The sequence below is a fragment of the Thalassophryne amazonica genome, chromosome 5 (assembly GCF_902500255.1).
Source record: "Thalassophryne amazonica chromosome 5, fThaAma1.1, whole genome shotgun sequence".
In the NCBI taxonomy this organism is placed as follows: domain Eukaryota; kingdom Metazoa; phylum Chordata; class Actinopteri; order Batrachoidiformes; family Batrachoididae; genus Thalassophryne; species Thalassophryne amazonica.
In genome coordinates, this window is record NC_047107.1 from 74,747,514 (window position 1) to 74,765,114 (window position 17,601).

Below are 17,601 nucleotides of genomic sequence, written 5' to 3' on the forward strand. Positions count from 1 at the left end.
CGGAGATAAGGATGACTTTTATATTTACGACCGGTTAGTTCTGCCACGTTGGCAGTTTTTGGCTTCATGTCCGTATCACACAACGTCCCAACTTCAATGGAATTGGGGTTGTAATATTGCTGTAAAGTACAAATAAATATCATATTTAGTTAAAAAAAAATCCATTTTTCTTGGTATAATAGCAGAATCAGGGGTTTCTAAGGTGACTCTAGAAAAATGTTCATAGCTAGGACCAGACTCTTGCATACATGCAAGTTACATATGGAATTAATTTGGTTCCATTTATATGTTGCAATTGTTAGGGATCCTTGGTTCTATCACTTTATTTCTACTCTATTTATTTATCTTCATCTCATAGCATGATCATCTTGTTTCACTGCTGAGTACATCTTTATATCTCACATCTTGTCTAATAAAGTTTTGCGATGTTTTCACAAACTTTTGCCATTAGAGCAGGGGTGGGCAACGAGGGCCGAGACACTGCATGTTTTCCTTGCAACCAATCACCTCAGCAGGTGGGTTGCTGATGAGCTTCTCCCTTGAACATAAACACCTGGTTGTCAATGAAATCACCTGCTGAAACACCTGAACATTAATGAAATCACCTGCTGAGATGATTGGTAGCAAGGAAAACCTGCAGTGCTTCGGCCCTTCATGGCACATGATTGCCCACCCCTGCATTAGAGGGACTGTAGTTTCCTCTCTTTGTTTACTTGCCGATGCCGCTGACATGGCCAAAACGGCTAGCACGCCAAAAATTCTGACATCAGTGAAACCACTCAATCCGGCTTCATCAGTACTGCATCAAAGTCGCAATCAGCGATCACAAAATCGCTGGTGCCACCAGGGATTTTGGGCCCCATGAAAAGAAATCTTACTGCCCACCCCCCACCCCTCATATTTTTGTTGTCCATCCATCCATCCATCCATCCATTTTCTTCCGCTTTATCCGGAGTCAGGTCGCGGGGGCAGCAGCTCCAGCAAAGCCGCCCAGACCTCCCGATCCACACACACCTCCCCCAGCTCCTCTGGAGGAACCCCGAGGCGTTCCCAAGCCAGCCGAGAGATGTAGTCCCTCCAGTGTGTCCTGGGTCTTCCCCGGGGCATCCTACCAATGGGACGTGCCCGGAACACATCTCCAGCGAGGCGTCCAGGGGGCATCCGGAAAAGATGCCCGAGCCACCTCAACTGACTCCTGTCGACGTGAAGGAGCAGTGGCTCGACTCCGAGCTCCTCCCGAGTAACCAAGCTCCTCACCCTATCTCTAAAGGAGCGCCCAGCCACCCTGCGGAGGAAACTCATCTCGGCTGCTTGTACTTGCGATTTCGTTCTTTTGGTCATGAGCCAAATCTCATGACCATAGGTGAGGATCGGAACATAGATCGATCGGTAAATCGAGAGCTTTGCCCCCATACTCAGCTTTCTCTTCACCACGACGGTCCGATACAGCGACTGCATCACTGCAGATGATGCACCGATCCGATATTTTTGTTGTCTTTATTATAATTGTGTTAGGGGCCTCTCTGGGCCTCTGTCAATCACGGGCTCCAGAATCCTTCTCCTTATTTTCCCCTTTTCGGGACCCCTGATCACATGTCTTTTGCCTGCATCAACAAACAGCCCAAGACATGTTGGGGAAGACGATTGGAACTCGTCCCCAACATGCCTTAGCCAACCAAGGAAAAGACATTTTGCCTGGAGGCCTATTTTGCCAACATATCATACCATTTGGAGCATAATTTTGAAAGAATGTGAATTTTATGCAAGTGTAGCGGCTGCACTCTGCCTTGTGTTGTTATGACTCCGCCCATTCGCTCCCCTCGGGACGCAAACTCACGATCCTCGGCATGGGAGTCGGACTCTCTAACCAGAAGGCTAAAACCCAGGGCTCTGGCCTTGTGACCAGAGAATCCTTTTGAGCTGTTGGGAGTGAGATTTAGTAACTACATCTGCACAGCAACATCTGCTGGCCTCCGTTACACTCAACCCCCTAAACTCACTGCCATCCGGGTACACGGCACCACTGTAGCGGCTGCACTCTGCCTTGTGTTGTTATGACTCCGCCCATTCGCTCCCCTCGGGACGCGAACTCACAATCTCCGGCATGGGAGTCAGACTCTCTAACCAGAAGGCTAAAACCCAGGGCTCTGGCCTTGTGACCTGAGAATCCTTTTGAGCTGTTGGGAGTGAGATTTACTAACTACATCTGCACAGCGACACCTGCTGGCCTCCGTTACACTCACCCCCCTAAACTCACTCCCATCCGGGTACATGGCACCATTGTAGCGGCTGCACTCTGCCTTGTGTTGTTATGACTCCGCCCATTCCTCCCCTCGAGACGCGAACTCACGATCCTCGGCATGGGAGTCGGACTCTCTAACCAGAAGGCTAAAACCCAGGGCTCTGGCCTTGTGACCAGAGAATCCTTTTGAGCTGTTGGCAGTGAGATTTACTAACTATATCTGCACAGCGACACCTGCTGGCCTCCGTTACACTCACCCCCCTAAACTCACTCCCATCCAGGTCACGGCACCATTGTAGCGGCTGCACTCTACCTTGTGTTGTTATGACTCCGCCCATTCGCTCCCCTCGGGACGCGAACTCACGATCCTCGGCATGGGAGTCGGACTCTCTAACCAGAAGGCTAAAACCCAGGGCTCTGGCCTTGTGACCAGAGAATCCTTTTGAGCTGTTGGGAGTGAGATTTACTAACTACATCTGCACAGCGACACCTGCTGGCCTCCGTTACACTCACCCCCCTAAACTCACTCCCATCCGGGTACACGGCACCACTGTAGCGGCTGCACTCTGCCTTGTGTTGTTATGACTCCGCCCATTCGCTCCCCCCGGGACGCGAACTCACGATACTCGGCATGGGAGTCGGACTCTCTAACCAGAAGGCTAAAACCCAGGGCTCTGGCCTTGTGACCAGAGAATCCTTTTGAGCTGTTGGGAGTGAGATTTACTAACTACATCTGCACAGCGACACCTGCTGGCCTCTGTTACACAAGCGACCAAGATAGCTGAAATGTTGGGGTTGTGATCGTACACAGACTGAAGTTTAACTGTACCTTTGTAGGATTTATTACAATTTTTATGTGTTCTGTTTTTTGTTTTTTTTTGTTTTTTTTTACATGTTTAGCTGCCTGTTCTCCTTGAATTGCTGGCTGTCTGAGTGGTGTCCAAAAAATGAGGTGGGCTTCATAGATAATTGGCAAAGCTTCTGGGGAAAACCTGGTCTTGTTAGGAGAGACGGCATCCATCCCACTTTGGATGGAGCAGCTCTCATTTCTAGAAATCTGGCCAGTTTTCTTAAATCCTCCAAACCGTGACTATCCAGGGTTGGGACCAGGAAGCAGAGTTGTAGTCTTACACACCTCTCTGCAGCTTCTCTCCCCTTGCCATCCCCTCATTACCCCATCCTCGTAGAGACGGTGCCTGCTCCCAGACCACCAACAACCAGCAAAAATCTACTTAAGCATAAAATTCAAAAAGAAAAAATAATATAGCACCTTCAACTGCACCACAGACTAAAACAGTTAAATGTGGTCTATTAAACATTAGGTCTCTCTCTTCTAAGTCCCTGTTGGTAAATGATATTGTTGGGTATTTTCTCCTCCAAACATTCTTAAAACCTTTTATAAGACAAACAGAGTCAAGAAACACCAGTGAGACAGAAAGTCAAATTAATCACGCGCGGAGTGCGGCCAGGCTGTACACCAAGGCTACACTAAAGTCTGGCCTGTGCTCCCGCTCTTTTTATTAGAGATGCCCTCATTACATCATAAAACTTGTCCTAAGGGTGGGGGAAGGATGACGCAAGACAAGTTTCTTCCCGTAACATAAACACATACGTCAATAAGCGCAGCTGTAAGGAAAAACAGTTTCTTTCTTTTACTCTTATCGTCGGAGGTCAGCACATCTCGTTCGTCTGTTGCAGTTATCAGCTGTTGTGCATCTGCCTGGAGTGTCCTGGTCTTCACACTAAGCATCACATCACAACAGTCAAAACAACTGTCGCGGCTCGTCTTTAGTCTTCTCAGGATGTCGTCTTTTAGATAACACAAACTAATTGCAAGTGATATGCTAGAAAATGACACAACACTTTAGAATAATTCAGCCTTAAGCAAGATAAAATGCACAGAGTTTTTAAGTTTATTTAAGCCTTCGACACAAAGCTTAGACAAACTGAGTCCTCTAGAGAGACTGAATATGACAACCGCGCTCGTCTATTTATTGGAGACCCGCGGGCATCGCTCCTCCTTCGACTTTTTTATTTATTTCATTCCCAAGACATGGTTTTCTATTGGAAGCGTCCTCTAGTGAACCCTAAGCAGGTGTTAGGCCATTATTTCAATGTGACAAACGCTCCCATTAAAACATGAAGGATTTACAACTGATTTTTTTAAAAGACCTTCAGCCACAGGTGCAGCTGGCCTGAGGCCCCCTCCGCACGTGGCCTCAGCCACACGTGCAGCTGGCCTGAGGCCCCCGCACGTGGCCTGCGGGAAAGCACCTAAAAGGCCTTGGAAAGCCCCTGACAGATTAAATGACTAATAGAGCCCTTTTTTTGGGTTGAACACCTGCTAGTTCAACCAGAGGACATACAGTTCGGATCAGGACACTTGATAGTTCATCACAGTTCAAATATGGACCTAAAAATTCTTCTACACAACCTTCAGGTCTATTACTCCCAGTTCATGACTGACCCTGTCATGCTTCACTCCCAGTCGTTAGCGGCTACAAAAACAAGTTGTATAATAATAATAAGTACATCCAGCTCTTCATTCCCAGTTCAGATTGACCCCAGCATGCTAAAACAAGGTTGAATAACACGTACATTCTCAGGGTTAGTGCAAACAGCACAACACCGTTCTCATGAGAAAGAAGACAAAGGTCCAAATGTTTAACAGTGATAATCAATCAATCAATCAACTTTTTTCTTGTATAGCGCCAAATCACAACAAACAGTTGCCCCAAGGCGCTCCACATTGCAAGGCAAGGCCATACAATAATTATGAAACACAGTCTATGTCTAAAGCAACATAACCAAGGGATGGTCCAGGGTCACCCGATCCAGCCCTAACTATAAGCCTTAGCGAAAAGGAAAGTTTTAAGCCTAATCTTAAAAGTAGAGAGGTTATCTGTCTCCCTGATCTGAATTGGGAGCTGGTTCCACAGGAGAGGAGCCTGAAAGCTGAAGGCTCTGCCTCCCATTCTACTCTTACAAACCCTAGGAACTACAAGTAAGCTAACATATAATAACATATAACATAACATAACATAACATATCATATAACATGATAACATATATATATATATATATATAAAATCCTTAACATTTCCCACCTGTTTATCGCCTGTTAAACATATAGTAGTAGTTATCACCTAACTTAGCACTTCTTTCTTGAGATTTTCACTAAGAGGTTCATCATGGTACGTAAAGTATCTATTTCAGTGTTTTGAGCTGCTACTATTTTTTCAGTTACATTCATGAACAGACCCAATCGATAATTCAGTGTTTCAATCATTAATGAATTTTTTTTTTTTTCCCCACTCCTATCCAGGGGAACAATGAATGTGCTATTTTATCTCCTACAGACCACAATTTTTGGTCCTTTGGTACATCCGAGCCCCACATGTGATTATGTGGTAACACATCTGGGTATATCAATCTCCTCCGTCTGGTGCTGCCATTCTTCTCTGTGGAGGTCTACCACATATGTATGGTCAGTCACCTGGGTAGGTGCACACACACCACCCCAATTTGGTGGGAGACTCATGTACAGTCTGGAAGCACAAAGCCAATAGATGTCATCATACACCGGAGTACCATTTACAGGTGGTAGCAAAAACTTACTAACATAAGCACATGATTCATCCGTTCCCCATGGACAGGAGCCTGTATAATTACATCCCCGTCCAATGTGATGAAGATAAGTACCATCCACATATTAAGTTTTGGTTAGGCTTAATTTATTTGATAAAACATACGTTTGGGTACACAGACGTTTCTTAATTTTACCTACAGTTTTATTCCCTGTCCCGTAAAAGCAAATTGGGAATGGCCGTTGTGATGACAATTTAACGTGATGATATTTTTGCGTTTCCCTTCAGTCTAGTCAATGGAGCAGCACTTGGGCACGCTTGTACGTCCTCTGTTGAAATCCCTATCATATAAGTGGTTGCACTGAGGCAAGTGGTGTTACATCTTATCAGATTTGCTGAGAACTGCTGCCCCCGAAATACAGTTTGATTATGCATCCGTATGATAAGACATTCTGTCACCCTAGCAGGGTACGGTTTAGCCGTCAGAGCTGGGTGTGTTGAGGATATAGGTATTTGCGAACAAACATAACAATTAGTAACGTAATTCCATAGCCAATAAATGAACATCTCTGTACCACATATTAGTATGGTATATATGAGGGTGTCCATCTGTCTCATTCACATTATGAATAAACCTCTTCTGACGTTGCTTGCGTTGTTCTCTGGCTCGGTCCACAGTGAGCTGCAATTCTTGGGTCAACCACCAGGCCAGGAATCCGAGGAGCACGAAACACACTAAGATCACAACGCAACCGGCTGCCCTACCAACAGTCCGGCAGCGGCGGCGCTGAGCACGCCGCTCCGGGGTCTGCTGTAGTTCAGTCATGATTGCTAGGATACAGTGTTGTTAACCACCTCACCTAATAGTGCAAGGATCTCCCTGCTTCACTGGCATTGAGACAATCTATTGCTAATTAAATAGACTCCCTTTGTAGCCAGACTTCCCCTTACACTGTGGAGGCAGCCAACACATGCTGTATCTTACAGTGATGTATCCACGTTGATCTCTCCGCTATCTTTACTGCAGTTGGTGTTGTTAACAGCACTTGGTATGGACCTTCCCAACGAGGACTGGACCAGTTCTTCCTCTTAATCACTCTGATGAACACCCAGTCTCCTGGCTAGACTACTGGAAGGCCGTCCTGTGGAAGATAAAATTATTCGGCAGTAAATGTGTTTAAGTTATCTCTTTCTGTGTTAATGTCTTTTTCATAAAATTTGCTAATGTTTGTTCCTCATCTGCTGTTTTAGTATCCATGTCAAAATTGGTAGACGATATGGTCGTCCATAAGTATCTCAAATGGTGTTAACCCTGATGGTGTTGGTGTTATTCTCATATACAATTTTACTAGGTCCAAACATTCAATCCAGGTTCGTTTTGTCTCTTCTATACATTTCCTTAATCTTGTTTTTATTGTGCCCTTTGTCCTTTCCACTAATCCTGCACTGTGTGGGTGGTAAGCACAATGATTTTTGAGATTGACCTGTAGCGCTTCTCCTACGTATTGCACTATTGTATTAACAAAATGCGCTCCATTATCTGAATAGACTGTTTCTGGTATTCCAAATCGTGGAATGATGTCTTTGCATAATGCCTTAGCCACTGTAAGTGCATCTGCATGTTTTGTAGGGAACAATTCTACCCATTTTGAGAAGGCATCAATTATGACTAAACAAAATTCCTTCCCTTCATGTTTACTCAGCTGTATATAATCCATATGAATCACTTGAAAGGGATATTGTGGTGTTGGAAATTTGCCTCTTTGGGGTCTCAAATTGCCTTGTGAGTTGTGTTTTGCACATATCATGCATGCTCTACAATGCTGTTTTGCATATGCATCGAACCCATAAAGACAAAAATAGATTGCAATTGCGATATCATACCCCCTGATGAGACATGCGTCACGCCATGGCTCATAATAGCTGCCCATTTAAACATATTTTTTGGCAATATGGGTTTCTTTTGTGGTCATACGTACAAATCATTTGCATACGTTTATCCACATTTGTTTTTCTCTTTCAGTTGCCTGCTGTTGCATGTCAGCAAGCAGTGTATGACCTAAATGCGAATCCGGAGGGGTGTCCTGTACAACAAAAATAGAAGAAGCCGCTGCTGCCTCTTTTGCTGCTCTGTCAGCAAAATCATTTCCTTTTGAAACACTGTCAGAGCCTTTGGTGTGAGCCGCACATTTGCATATAGCAATTTGGTTAGGCAATCTCACAGCCTTCAGTAGTGCAGTTAGGAGTGTGGCATGAGTCACTGGCTTTCCAGATGATGTCACCATTCCACGCTCTTCCCACAGTTTTGCAAACACATGCACTGTGCTGAAAGCGTACTGGCTGTCTGTATAAATTGTTACAGCCGTACCTTTAAACAGATAGCAAGCTGCAGTTAAAGCAACTAATTCAGCTGCTTGTGCTGAAAATGACGATGGCAATGAAGCAGAATCCAATACTTCTGAATTTGTGACAACAGCATATCCAGATTGTGTTTGTCCGTAAGCGTTTTTAGTGGAAGAACCATCCACATACACAATTGTACTGTTTGGGATGGGTGTGTCCTGGAGGTCTGGGCGTGCTTTCGTACAGACCGTAGCTACATCAAGACAATTGTGCGGCTCACCATCCTCAGGTAAAGGTATCAATGTGGATGGATTCAATGTTGTACAGCGCTCTACCGTAAGATGTGGTTGTGATAATAGCAAGGACATACACGAAAGATGTCTTGCTGGGGACAAAAGGCTCATGTTTGTCTGCAACAGAAGTGCAGAAACTGCATGTGGAACTTTCAGTGTCAACTGATGGAATAGAACAACATTACTGCTACTTTGAACAGCCATAGAGGCTGCAATAACAGCTTGTACGCATGGTGGTAGAGCACTTGCCACTGCATCCAATTTAGATGAGTAGTAGGCAACTGGCCTTAATTTTGAGCCATACACTTGAACCAAAACACTAGTCATGAACTTATTCTTACAATCAACTGTTTGAATGAATGGTTTACTATAATCTGGTAGTGCCAAAACTGTGGATGACACTAATGTTTGTTTTACTTTTACAAAAGCTTCCTCAGCTTCTTTGTTCCATTCCAACACTTTTGACATTGAAATATCATCCTTGTACATCAAATCAGAAAGTGGACTAGTCAATTCTGCATAGCAGGGAATCCATGCCCTGCAGTAATTAGTCAGTCCAAGAAATGACATCATCTGCTTTTTGGTTTGTGGTTTTGGAGCGTGCAAAATTGCTTCCTTCCTGTCAGACAGGATCGTGCGCCCTGTGGCTGATAATTCATGTCCTAAATATTTTACTTTATCCCTACACAACTGAACTTTGTTTTTACTCACTTTGTGGCCATTATCAAATAAGAAACATAATAATGCTACTGTGTCAGTTATGCAATTTTCTCGTGTGTCAGAGGCAATCAAGATGTCATCAACATACACTAATAGTTGGCTATCTGCCGGTGGAACAAAATTGGCTAAACATGCTGACATGACTTGAGAATAAATAGTTGGACTCTCTGCGTAACCCTGCGGTAATCTGGTAAATGTATATCGTTGTCCTTTAAAGGTAAAAGCAAACCAGAATTGACTATCTGTGTGTACTGGCACAGAGAAAAATGCATTACTTATGTCAATTACTGAGAAACTATTAGAATTTGGTCTCAGCGAATTTAACAAGGTGTGTGGATCTGGAACGCATGGTGCTCTTTTAATCACAGCAGTATTTACTGCCTGCAGATCTTGAATCATTCTCCACCCCACTGAGGGCGGAGCCTTTTTTACAGGAAATATGGGTGTGTTACATGGTGAATCTGGACATGGCACTATTACTCCTGCTGTTAATAAATTCTCTATTACTGGCCTGATTCCTTCAATTGCATCAGGTTTCAATGGATACTGTCTTACACATGGTCTGTATTCTGTTTTTGGTCTTATAACTACAGGTTGTGCATTTTTTATCAGTCCTACATCTGAAGGACCTGTTGTCCACAATCCTGATGGTACAGAAGAGAGAAGATCATCCTCTTCAGGACTCAACTGAAACACTCAGGATTGTGAAGTGGACACATCAATGTGTGTTCCAGCTGTCAGCACCAATGAGACATTAACTGGCACTTTATACAATTTAGTTGATGGACTGAACTCCGTTCGTGGTCCAACTCTGCTCCAATCAGTGGCTGACAAAGCTGTTATGACTGTCAGTCCCAATTCTTGCCATTCTGTCAAATATGGCTTACAAAGTGACACATGCAAAGGCATACCTGTGAATCTCAATTTTAAAATGTCTTCAGTGGCACCTGTCACTGTTATGACAGCTGTTGAGTTGCCATCATGAATCAAATCGGTCATTGTCAGCTTCACAGGTGAAACGTTTTTCAATTTGTTTTCATAGTCACCATCCGGACCTGGAGGATCTTTATGCCACATTGTGACATGCAGGTCAGGTGGTGACATCTTTTGTTCAGGATTTTTTAGTAGGGCTGTCGCTTGCAAGACGACATCTTTACCCCATCCTGCAGCATCTTCTTCTGAAATGTCAAATGTATAGTAATAGTGGAATGTGGGGTCATTGCTTTCTTCTCTTACCATGTTAACGCCTCCTGTGCATTCAACAACTAATTTCCCTTGTTCCACAATTATGGACAAGCCCAATGCAGTCAATCCGTCTCGTCCTAAAAGGTTAACTGGACATTGTGGCATGTTCAACACTGACATAGTACATGTCAGGCCAAATGGATCTGTCAACGTTATGGGTTTAGTGATAGGGACGTCTGATGTTTGTCCATTTGCAGAGCGAACCCTAAAGATTTCGTTGCTTAATTGATGGACAGGTATGTTGTCATTACATGTGGTTCTACATGCTCCTGTATCACAAAGGAATGTCACTGGTCGTCCATTTACCAACAAAGTCACTTCTGGTTTTGGTACCGGATTTCCCAGTAAGGCACACAGATCCATATCACAATCAGACTGCCTATCTGATGTGGAATCATGGATTATGGATTCTAGTCATTGTGGATACTGTGGCTGCGGAGGATTATTCCGTTGTGGAATTCCTCCTGCTGCTCCCTCTGTAGGTGGATTCGGACAATTTCTATACATATGTCCCTCTCTTCCACAGTTCCAACAAATCAGGGGACCACGTGGTGGCCCTCCCTGTCTGTGCTGCTGTTGTGGTTGCCATGGTCCTTGACGTTGTGGCTGTCCACCTGTCTATTTTGCCATGGCTGTTGGGGGCATTTGCACTGCTTCTGCTGTCTTAAGTTACCCTGTTGGTAACATATTTCATCATCTCCGTGTGCTACATACACTCCTTTGTTGCTGTTCCCTGTCTTTTTCCGCTTTAAGACTCCTTCTGCATGACAGCAGTGTGTATGTGTTTCTTCCTATGTGCCTGTAGGCAATCCAATCCAATGTTTCTGTATCCAAGCTTTTATATCCTTATTGGAATGTTGGATCAGAGCGTTTTTCAATTGTTGTTCATACACTGGTGTTCCTGGCAATATGCCACTATGGACCCTAAATACACTCTCAAATCTGCATCTAAACTCTGTCCATGGTTCTCCTTCTTTCTGTGTTGTCCTGATAATTTCAGTGTAATTTATTTTTGGCCCTAACACACCTTTTGCTTGTGTAATCATAGCTTCCACTCTTGTTTTCAAGACTAGATCATCATGTGGCAACGGTACGCCATCCTGGTCTGCAGGATTCCAGTCTCCGCGTATCTGACTCCATTTAGGGCCACATGCTTTCATCCACACCTGTTGGACTTCAGGTCCATTAAGGTGGTAAGAATTTCTAATGTTTTCTATATCCTGCATAAATCCCTCAATATCGACATGTGGCGATGGTATCATGTCGACTGCTGCTTTGATATCATCAGCATTCCATGTTCGATATACGAGCATGGTTGATCGATGTCCTGCTGTTCCTGCACGAGGATTTGGTACTTCTATCATAGGATAGGCACCTCCCTGGTCACTGTGTTCCACCATGGGAGGGGCTGTGGGCACTTTCGCTTGACTGCGTGTTTGTGGTTTTTCTGGTTTTTCTGGTTTTTCACTTTTTACCTTAGGTTTTACTGCTAAATCATACTGTGGTGGCGGCACATCATCATCCTCTGGTAGAGGAGGGTACAAATGCGTTGTTGCCGGCGGTCCAGCCGTCGGTGGTTTCTGAGGTTGTTCAGGTTCTCTGTGCTGAATTATCACATCTTCTTCTGCCTTACCTACAGCTTTCTTTTTCCTTGCTTTCTCTAATCGTCGCTTCTCTGCTCCCTTCTGTCTGTTCTCTGCTTCCTCCTCCCAAAATGCCACTAAATCTGCCCCTACTTTCTACATCTTTTTCTCATCACCTTTATGTTCCTGTTCTAACTCCTTCTTTAGCTTCTGTATACTGATCAGGTTCAGTCGTCCGTCAAAGTCATGTTTATTTATCCAGGTCTCCAATTTCTTTGTTGCTTTTGGATTTTTTGCTTCCATAAATTTCCAGTCGTCAGTTGATAAATTTTCCTTCTTTTTAGACGTCTTACCCCCCATTTTTATTATCCCTTGTTATAATTTGGACTTCAGACGGGGGCACACCTAGGGTGTTCTAAATCTGAAGTTTTCACTTCTTCGGACGTGACAATTAATTTGCCGTCGTGTGGTTGATTCCTTTCACCTCCCCGTAGGAAGCGGAATCACTTGCCTCCGCATCCACACACACGGTTGTCACTAACGTTGTCCAAAGTATTACACTTTCACACAGTTATTTACACTTACACAAAACACTATTTACACATAGAAACACTTTTAATAATCGTACGCGTATTCTTATGCCAGGGGAGCTCGCCCTCCCGTGAATTTAACTAATGTCCTGCATTAGGGGGACTCCGCCGTCCCTGCCAAATTTAACTGCTTTTTTACAGTGCACGTATTTCTACCCGGGATTTCCTTTACGTATTAAAACAGAGGAGTCCGTATCCTCCTTCCGGAATTTAACTACGGGCGTCCCTCGCAACCGTAGAGGAGTCCGCCCTCCTCGCGGATTTTAACTGCTTTGCATTAACAGACGATTCCACGCCATCGCTTACGGAGTTTAACTGTTTTATGTGATCACACTTTTATCCCCTACCGGTACGCGTATATAAACAGAGGAGTCCGCACCCTCCTTACAGAGTTTAACTGTGTTTCATTAACAGACGATTCTGTATCATCGCTTGCGGAATTTAACTGTTTATGTGATCTGATCACCACTCACTCAGTACTGTTACAAAGAAATTCTACTCACTGACTCGACCTCCTGTCTGTCTTCTTCGGGAAAATCTCGTCAACCAGACGATGCCAACGGTGGTCGACAATTGCAGACACGATCAATCGATCGGACCTTGGCCAAGGATTTACGTCTGGACTTGGCGACCCCCGCCGGACACCTCCGGTATTGTTGAGATCCCGGACAAGCCCCCAGTCAATGTTGGGTATTTTGTCCTCCAAACATTCTTAAAACCTTTTATAAGACAAACAGAGTCAAGAAACACCAGTGAGACAGAAAGTCAAATTAATCACGCGCGGAGTGCGGCCAGGCTGTACACCAAGGCTACACTAAAGTCTGGCCTGTGCTCCCGCTCTTTTTATTAGAGATGCCCTCATTACATCATAAAACTTGTCCTAAGGGTGGGGGAAGGATGACGCAAGACAAGTTTCTTCCCGTAACATAAACACATACGTCAATAAGCGCAGCTGTAAGGAAAAACAGTTTCTTTCTTTTACTCTTATCGTCGGAGGTCAGCACATCTCGTTCGTCTGTTGCAGTTATCAGCTGTTGTGCATCTGCCTGGAGTGTCCTGGTCTTCACACTAAGCATCACATCACAACAGTCAAAACAACCTTCAGGTCTATTACTCCCAGTTCATGACTGACCCCGTCATGCTTCACTCCCAGTCGTTAGCGGCTACAAAAACAAGTTGTATAATAATAATAAGTACATCCAGCTCTTCATTCCCAGTTCAGATTGACCCCAGCATGCTAAAACAAGGTTGAATAACACGTACATTCTCAGGGTTAGTGCAAACAGCACAACACCGTTCTCATGAGAAAGAAGACAAAGGTCCAAATGTTTAACAGTGATAACATATATATATATATATAAAATCCTTAACAGATATAATAATTGATCAACATATTGATTTATTCTGCCTAACAGAAACCTGGTTACAGCAGGATGAATATGTTAGTTTAAATGAGTCAACACCCCCGAGTCACACTAACTGTCAGAATGCTCATAGCACGGGCCGAGGAGGAGGATTAGCAGCAATCTTCCATTCCAGCTTATTAATTAATCAAAAACCCAGACAGAGCTTTAATTCATTTGAAAGCTTGTCTCTTAGTCTTGTCCATCCAAATTGGAAGTCCCAAAAACCAGTTTTATTTGTTATTATCTATCAATCAATCAATCAACTTTTTTCTTGTATAGCGCCAAATCACAACAAACAGTTGCCCCAAGGCGCTCCACATTGCAAGGCAAGGCCATACAATAATTATGAAACACAGTCTACGTCTAAAGCAACATAACCAAGGGATGGTCCAGGGTCACCCGATCCAGCCCTAACTATAAGCCTTAGCGAAAAGGAAAGTTTTAAGCCTAATCTTAAAAGTAGAGAGGGTATCTGTCTCCCTGATCTGAATTGGGAGCTGGTTCCACAGGAGAGGAGCCTGAAAGCTGAAGGCTCTGCCTCCCATTCTACTCTTACAAACCCTAGGAACTACAAGTAAGCCCGCAGTCTGAGAGCGAAGCGCTCTAATGGGGTAATATGGTACTATGAGGTCCCTAAGATAAGATGGGACCTGATTATTCAAAACCTTATAAGTAAGAAGAAGAATTTTAAATTCTATTCTAGCATTAACAGGAAGCCAATGAAGGGAGGCCAACACGGGTGAGATATGCTCTCTCCTGCTAGTCCCTGTCAGTACTCTAGCTGCAGCATTCTGAACCAACTGAAGGCTTTTTAGGGAACTTTTAGGACAACCTGATAATAATGAATTACAATAGTCCAGCCTAGAGGAAACAAATGCATGAATTAGTTTTTCAGCATCACTCTGAGACAAGACCTTTCTGATTTTAGAGATATTGCGTAAATGCAAAAAGGCAGTCCTACATATTTGTTTAATATGCGCTTTGAATGACATATCCTGATCAAAAATAACTCCAAGATTTCTCACAGTATTACTAGAGATCAGGGAAATGCCATCCAGAGTAACGATCTGGTTAGACACCATGCTTCTAAGATTTGTGGGGCCAAGTACAATAACTTCAGTTTTATCTGAGTTTAAAAGCAGGAAATTAGAGGTCATCCATGTCTTTATGTCTGTAAGACAATCCTGCAGTTTAGCTAATTGGTGCGTATCCTCTGGCTTCATGGATAGATAAAGCTGGGTATCATCTGCGTAACAATGAAAATTTAAGCAATACCGTCTAATAATACTGCCCAAGGGAAGCATGTATAAAGTGAATAAAATTGGTCCTAGCACAGAACCTTGTGGAACTCCATAATTAACTTTAGTCTGTGAAGAAGATTCCCCATTTACATGAACAAACTGTAATCTATTAGACAAATATGATTCAAACCACCGCAGCGCAATGCCTTTAATACCTATGACATGCTCTAATCTCTGTAATAAAATTTTATGGTCAACAGTATCAAAAGCAGCACTGAGGTCCAACAGAACAAGCACAGAGATAAGTCCACTGTCCGAAGCCATAAGAAGATCATTTGTAACCTTCACTAATGCTGTTTCTGTACTATGATGAATTCTAAAACCTGACTGAAACTCTTCAAATAGACCATTCCTCTGCAGGTGATCAGTTAGCTGTTTTACAACTACCCTCTCAAGAATCTTTGAGAGAAAAGGAAGGTTGGAGATTGGCCTGCTGGAGATTGGCCTGGTTGCTGCTAATCTATCGTCCACCTGGTCGTTACTGTGAGTTTCTCTGTGAATTTTCAGACCTTTTGTCTGACTTAGTGCTTAGCTCAGATAAGATAATTATAGTGGGCGATTTTAACATCCACACAGATGCTGAGAATGACAGCCTCAACACTGCATTTAATCTATTATTAGACTCTATTGGCTTTGCTCAAAAAGTAAATGAGTCCACCCACCACTTTAATCATATCTTAGATCTTGTTCTGACTTATGGTATGGAAATAGAAGACTTACCAGTATTCCCTGAAAACTCCCTTCTGTCTGATCATTTCTTAATAACATTTACATTTACTCTGATGGACTACCCAGCAGTGGGGAATAAGTTTCATTACACTAGAAGTCTTTCAGAAAGCGCTGTAACTAGGTTTAAGGATATGATTCCTTCTTTATGTTCTCTAATGCCATATACCAACACAGTGCAGAGTAGCTACCTAAACTCTGTAAGGGAGATAGAGCATCTCATCAATAGTTTTACATCCTCATTAAAGACAACTTTGGATGCTGTAGCTCCTCTGAAAAAGAGAGCTTTAAATCAGAAGTGCCTGACTCCGTGGTATAACTCACAAACTCGCAGCTTAAAGCAGATAACCCGTAAGTTGGAGAGGAAATGGCGTCTCACTAATTTAGAAGATCTTCACTTAGCCTGGAAAAAGAGTCTGTTGCTCTATAAAAAAGCCCTCCGTAAAGCTAGGACATCTTTCTACTCATCACTAATTGAAGAAAATAAGAACAACCCCAGGTTTCTTTTCAGCACTGTAGCCAGGCTGACAAAGAGTCAGAGCTCTATTGAGCTGAGTATTCCATTAACTTTAACTAGTAATGACTTCATGACTTTCTTTGCTAACAAAATTTTAACTATTAGAGAAAAAATTACTCATAACCATCCCAAAGACGTATCGTTATCTTTGGCTGCTTTCAGTGATGCCGGCATTTGGTTAGACTCTTTCTCTCCGATTGTTCTGTCTGAGTTATTTTCATTAGTTACTTCATCCAAACCATCAACATGTTTATTAGACCCCATTCCTACCAGGCTGCTCAAGGAAGCCCTACCATTATTTAATGCTTCGATCTTAAATATGATCAATCTATCTTTATTAGTTGGCTATGTACCACAGGCTTTTAAGGTGGCAGTAATTAAACCATTACTTAAAAAGCCATCACTTGACCCAGCTATCTTAGCTAATTATAGGCCAATCTCCAACCTTCCTTTTTTCTCAAAAATTCTTGAAAGGGTAGTTGTAAAACAGCTAACTGATCATCTGCAGAGGAATGGTCTATTTGAAGAGTTTCAGTCAGGTTTTAGAATTCATCATAGTACAGAAACAGCATTAGTGAAGGTTACAAATGATCTTCTTATGGCCTCGGACAGTGGACTCGTCTCTGTGCTTGTTCTGTTGGACTTCAGTGCTGCTTTTGATACTGTTGACCATAAAATTTTATTACAGAGATTAGAGCATGCCATAGGTATTAAAGGCACTGCGCTGCGGTGGTTTGAATCATATTTGTCTAATAGATTACAATTTGTTCATGTAAATGGGGAATCTTCTTCACAGACTAAAGTTAATTATGGAGTTCCACAAGGTTCTGTGCTAGGACCAATTTTATTCACTTTATACATGCTTCCCTTAGGCAGTATTATTAGACGGTATTGCTTAAATTTTCATTGTTACGCAGATGATACCCAGCTTTATCTATCCATGAAGCCAGAGGACACACACCAATTAGCTAAACTGCAGGATTGTCTTACAGACATAAAGACATGGATGACCTCTAATTTCCTGCTTTTAAACTCAGATAAAACTGAA